We start from the raw sequence: 6,905 nt of genomic DNA, 5'->3' as shown, positions 1-6,905 counted from the left end.
CGAATCACTGCTCTCATTTCCTCCTAGGTGCAGATCGACAGTGGAGCTGCCACGTTTCACGGTCTGCTACAATACGACACGGGAATAAGAGTAACACGTTGTACGGAATTGTTGCAGACGATAATATTTCAGTTCTGGATACTAGCAGTGCTACAAAGCCCTACGGAGAGAAATCGCAAAATTTCTTTACTTTTTGACGTCCCCTCGTATATTCCACTCTTTGCAAAGATGATAAGCTGTTTTTACCACTTGGCAAAGTGTGTCCATCAGTTCAAAAATTATTCAAATGGCTCTGAGCACTATGGGACTTAACTCCTGAGGTCATCAGTCCCCTAGAACTTAGAACTACTTAAACCTAACCAACCTGAGGACATCACACACACACACACACCCATGCTCGTGGCTGGATTCGAACCTGTGACCGTAGCAGTCGCGCGGTTCTAGATTGTAGCGCCTAGAACCACTCGGCAACTCCGGCCGCCTGTGTCCATCAGTGTGGTGCACATAAAATGACGCCGTAAAGTTCCTGAATTTAAGATTTCTGGCCGTATTCAGAGCGACTTTCCTCAAAATGGAACCGTGCACCATTTACTGACATGAGGTGGTGGGCCTGTTGTTTTTGTTTTTCGTGCATTATGGAGTCCACCAAGGCAGGAGTTTGACCACTGCTTGATGGTATTTGTTTCATTGTTTTTAATTCAGTTGAAAGATTTCATCACTCGTGGGAAAGTATATTAGGCGGTGTATCATGGAGACAGCGTGTTTATAAGTCACTGAGCATTGGTAATTGGCAGGTATTACAATATCTGTAGTGGTGGACTTCTTTTTGAGCTTGAAAGTCTGAAGGCGACCATCTATATCTATGGTTAAGTCTAAATAATTTATTAAGTTGCTTCCACACTTCATTTCATAAGCTGCCCTTCAAAGCTTACCGGACAAAATGTTACTCACCCGTTTCTAAACGCACTCTGGCCGACTTCGAGCGCTGTAGCTGGTGCTGAGTGATTCTCTGCCTCTAACGTTAAGTCATGGCAGTGCCGTGGTGTGCACGTGCCAGCTATATTCAGTACAGCAAGGTGGTCGACATGTAGACGGGATATAATTGTAGAAAGTAGACAGATATCGTGTTTGGAAGAACGCGTGACCTCAGCGTGAATGGAGTGCCGTTTATTTGTTTATTAACGCGGACTATCTAACATGTCCGGGAGGAATGACACACTGCTCGCGACGATGTAACATACCGTAAGAGCAGCAGTCGTTAAAATGTCATAACCGGCTATTACTAGAGACGAGTGTCACCCCTTGTCAGTGACAGTCAGTTTCAAACCCGACAGGACTTGCTGCTGTCCGTGAACGCAGGACCATCTCAACTAGTAGCCGAGTAACACTGCGAAGCAAAATGGATGCAATGAACATTTGGAATTCAGCACGTCGCAGAAGGCCGCAACACGTAGCGGCACGTAAAAAGCTGACCGCCTTCAATTGGCCTAACAGCGTAGAAACCGCACTGTGGCTGACTGCGTGGCCCAGCAAGCTGCGGTTTTGCCACCTACATTCGAATCCGCCGACGGTCGAATGTAGCATTTAATCCACAGTGTGTGAAGGGTGTAGTTCCCGCTCGAGGTGGTTCTATGGAGTTTTGTGAGTGTATTTCGTACCATGACTTTGATCCATTCATTCAGGTCACCGTGAACATGAACCGGGAAGTTTATTTCAAAATTCTCGTTCGTTTCGTAATGAGACACTCCCGTCTTCGAAGACGATATCAGCTGTGTCCGTAGGGTTGAATCGAACCCTCCGGCATCCTAAATCCGCTAACCCGCTAAATCACGCGATCTTAACCCCATACAAAATATGAAGGGCTTATTTCAATAGTGTTACAAGTCCATTACCTCCACTTTTCTGCCTATAATGCTTCTGAAATTAATGATCCAAACAAACAGAACGAAAGGTTCAACTCTAGCAAGAAGCCATACGCTTGAATGTTTCTGGTACCGCAACTGCAGATTTTTCAGCGCTCATTTAACTTTAGGACTCTGTATCTCAGAATGAACAAAAATGGACTTGCACCACTATTGAAATAAGCCCTTCATATCTGGGACTACTTCGAACAGTGGATGGAACGTAGCAATCACCATTCCCGCTGTCTGGTAGCTCTACGGAATCTAATTAGCAGTCATTTGCAGCTGCTTATAGCATACCGGGACAAACTTGTGAACCCTCTTCCACGACGACTGAGGTCGTTATCGCACTATAGGTGGAAAACAGAGAAAACACAAAACATTTTAATACTACTTATTGATAAGTGAAGTTAATTCCTGGAATGATTAAGCGATTATATTAACCTCTATGAATAACTCGGTCGAGAGGAAAAAGCATTTTTCATTATTATTGTGCTCTTCTACTTTATACGTTTCGTCCCTTGCCATCTCCAGAAGATCTTTTCCTAATACAGGATTAATTTTACGAAAGTTTTTTTGACATTACTACATGAGGCATATGCTCCAACATTAAAATGGTCATTGAACAGGACAATAGGACTGGCTACCGTGCATCAAACTGTGATTCTTCCGTTGTCCCTCCATTTCTACTCTGCATACGCGTAACCTTCAAGATTCAAACTCTTAAAAAGAAGATTTCGTCTCAGCGATAAAGAAACAGTCGCTTTCCCGTTCAGAGGTTGTAAGAGAATAAGAAGCGGAGTGGTACTGGTATGGCTACCCGCCAGTCTGGACTGTACCGCCTCGATATACCAAAGGCACAATGATGCGCTGAAATGTGCGATATGAAACGTAACGGGGCTGGAAAAGGGTACAGGAGGCGGTTTGTCATATTCATTCCCAGACTGAAATTATCCACACCTGTTATCGACAACAACTGCAGAGAACTGACGTCATACGCACATCAGCTGTGAATGTGGGGAGATCCAGGACGTCAACCACATCTACTTCGGCTGTCTTACATACAGAAAGAAACCGGACTGACTACTACTTACGGAGCTGGTTGAAATGAAACAAGAGCTTCTGTCCAGTGTCTTTGTACTACTGGAAAACTGACTAGAAAAATTCCAATTAAAAGCTGGCATTAAATTGTAGTGGACGAGCTTTGTCAGCGTTTCTTGTGTGGTATGATAGACTGTCAACCTGAGAGGCAGATACATAGTGTCCACTGTACTTATTAGTGTCTTTCGAACTGGCTGTATAGGTGTATACAAATAGCAATAGAAAAACAGTTATGGAAATTTAAAGAACTGACAATCGAGACGAACTAAAACACTATTTCAATTTTAGGATCCTACGTCTTGCAGGCCGACGGCCTTGCCGCAGTGGTAACACCGGTTCCCATCAGATCACCGAAGTTAAGCGCTGTCGGGCTGGGCTAGCACTTGGATGATTGACCATCGGGTCTGCCGAGCGCTGTTGGCAAGCGGGGTGCACTCAGCCCTTGTGAGGCAAACTGAGGAGCTACTTGATGAAGAAGTAGCGGCTCCGGCCTCGGAAACTGACATACAGCCGGGAGGGCGGTGTGCTGACCACATGCCCCTCCATATCCGCATCCAGTGACGCCTGTGGACTGAGGATGACACGGCGGCCGGTCGGTACCTTTGAGCCTTCGTGGTCTGTTCGTGAGGAGTTTAAGTCTTGCAGAGGGACAATAATACAAAAAATAAAAATAAGTTTTGGAAAAAAGTTCAAATGTTGTTTTGTGAAATGATTTGACTAAAAGTAAGAAATAAAATCGATTAGAGGAACGTTTGGCGCGACTTTGAAAGACGCTCGAAACTACGCACAGAAAATTTGCCTGCACAGTCTACATAACTCACCAGACAAATAATCTCTACTACTTTTGAAAATCCCGGGATTCTAAGCTGATTAGTGCACCTTAAAATCATAATTGGCAGCTCATTTGTTGTATATGATTTATAACGTCATTCGACGGCCCTTCAACTGTTTCTTTAACCTATTTTCTCTCTTACTTTTAGACAAATCATTTCAGAAACGTTTGACCTTTATAAAAAAACAAACTATTTGAAAACTTTTTTATTGACAGTTAAATATTACACGAATGTAATTTTTTATGCGCAAAATAGTTAGGTCTTGAAGAGATGAATTTCTCTACAGTTCATTTTATAGCTGGGAGCAGCTGTTCGTGAAATATGCCAATTTCCCCTCAAATGACTCATCAAATGTTTCTTAATTACCATGATTACTCATTTTGCAAAACTGGATCCAATGTGGTCATTTTGATACCCCATTTGCCCACTTTTCAGTCTTCGTTTGGCTGTGAAAATTAGGAAAATAATTCTCTCTGAAATCACAAAGTTTTTCTTTATATCGCTGATTACTTCCAAGGAATTAAATCTTTCTTTCCATAACTAGACCTCATCCCATTTGTTCATTTCCAACTCTTCTTCTGGCTATGAAAATTCGGACAAAAACCCATTGTGTAATTTCTAGCGAGTCTTGTTGCATCTCCTTTCAAACGTTTGCCCAATAAGCGATTATAGCGGACGTGAGATAACACAAAAAATGGCTAAAATGGCTCTGAGCACTATGGGACTTAAGATGTGAGGTCATCAGTCCCCTAGAACCTAGAACTACTTAAACCTAACTAACCTAAGTACATCACACACATCCATGCCCGAGGCAGGATTCGAACCTGCGACCGTAGCGGTTGCGCTGTTCCAGACTGAAGCGCCTAGAACCGCTCGGCCGCAACGACCGGGTGAGATAACACAGATAAACATTTTTCCCGCACTTCTGTCACAAGTGGATTATTGTACGGAGGTCAAATACGTGTTCGAAATATCTTCTGCCGTGCTCTACATTTAGCGGCTAGTCAGATTCTGTCTAAATGTAGAGTGACAATTATTAACTATATGAAAAAAGACGTAAATTAATTACAAACTACGGTGTGAAAACATTTCATTCCACATGTAAACGCCACTACAGATATTGAGATTTAGGTTATGACACGTTCGATATGCCTGCCATATTGGCGATGATGTAGTGCAGACGAATATCTGACGATACATCGTTGATATCGGTGACCTCTTGAATGGCAGTTTTCAGCTCAGCCATGGTTTTGGAGTTATTGCCGTACACCTTGTCTTTAACATAGCCCCACAAAAAGGAGTCGATGTGTTCAGATCCAGAGAATATGGCGACGAACTGAGGCCCGTTCCAGTGGCCTCTGGGTACCCCAAAGCCAGAATGCGGTCCCCAAAATGCTCCTGCAGAACATTAAACACCCTCCTGCTTCGATGGGGTCGAGTTCAGTCTTGCATGAACCACGTCTTGTCGAAAACAGGGTCTCTTTGGATATTGGGATGAAATCACGTTCCAAAACCTTCACGTACCATTCGTCAGTCACCGTGTCATCAAAGAATATCGTACCGATTATTCAGTGACTGCATACTGCACACCACACAGTCACCCGTTAAGGGTGAAGAGCCTTCTCGATCGCGAAATGCGGATTCTCAGTCCCCCAGATGTGCCAGTTTTCCTTACTAACGAACCCATCCAAATGAAAGTGAGGTTCGTCGTTAAACTAAACCATATTAACATACTAATTTCCGTAATGCCCCGCGCCCAACCACGCACTTTGAACGTCCTAACGCAAGCCGTTCAGAATTTATGACGATTTTATTTCGTATAGTTGATTGTCACCCCGTATACAGAGAAAGAGGGTTGTTTACCGACCATTCCTCATCGTTACGAAGATGGCATATGTTTTTCCGGACATGTCCGAAAGACCAGATGCCATCTTCATATCGTTATGGCTAAGAGACTGATGACATTCTTCAGTGCGGATGCACACAAATTGCCTGAACTCTTACGGGACTCAGTGGATTGTCTGCCGCGAGTAATGGGTGTAATGGCAGCGGCACTACGAATGTAATGTGTGGATTATAAGTTGAAAATGTGGGTCTCACGGGGAGCGTGCCGGGGATAAATCCCTGCAGTCGCACTATACTCTGTGTCCTCGGTGGCTCAGATGGATAGCCGGCACGGTAACTCAGCGTGTTCGGTCAGAGGGTTAGCTGCCCTCTGTAATAAAAAAACTGAGTTAATGGGTCAACGACGAACTGAAACGGGTGTCTTGCGACGTCCGCCCCGAGCAGATACAACGAACGAAAACGAACAAAATGAGAATTAAAAAAAATTAAAAAAAAGATGGATAGAGCATCTGCCATGTAAGCAGGAGATGCTGGGTTCGAGTCCCGGTCAGGGCACACATTTTCAACCGTCGCCGTCGATTTACAGGGTGAAAAGTATTTAAACCGACAAACTCTGGGAGGTTGTAGAAAACATCAGAACAAATATTGTTCCCTCATGCCATTTTTTCCTACGAGGATTATTTAAACCGGTGGAGGCCGTATTACGCTCTTCAGTGTAGCAGTGCATTGTCTCTGTTCACTAATGGAGCGATACACCTGGAGTGAGTTCATTGATACGGTTGGTGCATACTACGTAGCGCACCACAACGGACGAGCTGCACAGCGGGTTTATCAAAAATAATATCCTAGTCGCCGTACCCAGCATCATACGACCTTTGCTGCTGTGTACCAACGTCTGCGTGAGACCGGCTCATCTAGCAGATTACCTGGACAGGGACGCCGTCGCACGGTAAGAACGGTGCAATTTGAGGCAGCTGTGTTGGAGCATGTGAAGGGGCATCCTTCAATCAGCATTCGTGCAATTGCACACAACATGGGGACGAATCAGACGAATGTAAGAACAGTCCTTCGAGAGCAATTGTTACGTCCATTTCACTTACAGCGTGTCCACAACCTGAAACCAGTTGATTATCGACCCAGAGCACAGTTTTCGCAGTGGTACCTGGAACAGTGTGAAATGCATCCTACATTTCCATCCTCTGTGTTGTTTGTTTACCGAGCAAGC

General features: G+C 44.3%; 1 pseudogene; it reads left to right on the top strand.

Moving 5' to 3' along the window:
- Positions 1-3,307: 3,307 nt before the first annotated feature.
- Positions 3,308-3,425, top strand: LOC126095857 (5S ribosomal RNA; annotated as a pseudogene).
- Positions 3,426-6,905: the final 3,480 nt, after the last annotated feature.

This window comes from Schistocerca cancellata, chromosome 8 (assembly GCF_023864275.1).
Source record: "Schistocerca cancellata isolate TAMUIC-IGC-003103 chromosome 8, iqSchCanc2.1, whole genome shotgun sequence".
NCBI lineage: Eukaryota > Metazoa > Arthropoda > Insecta > Orthoptera > Acrididae > Schistocerca > Schistocerca cancellata.
Note: the sequence above shows the minus strand (reverse complement) of the source record. Positions and strands in the feature narration are given on the sequence as shown.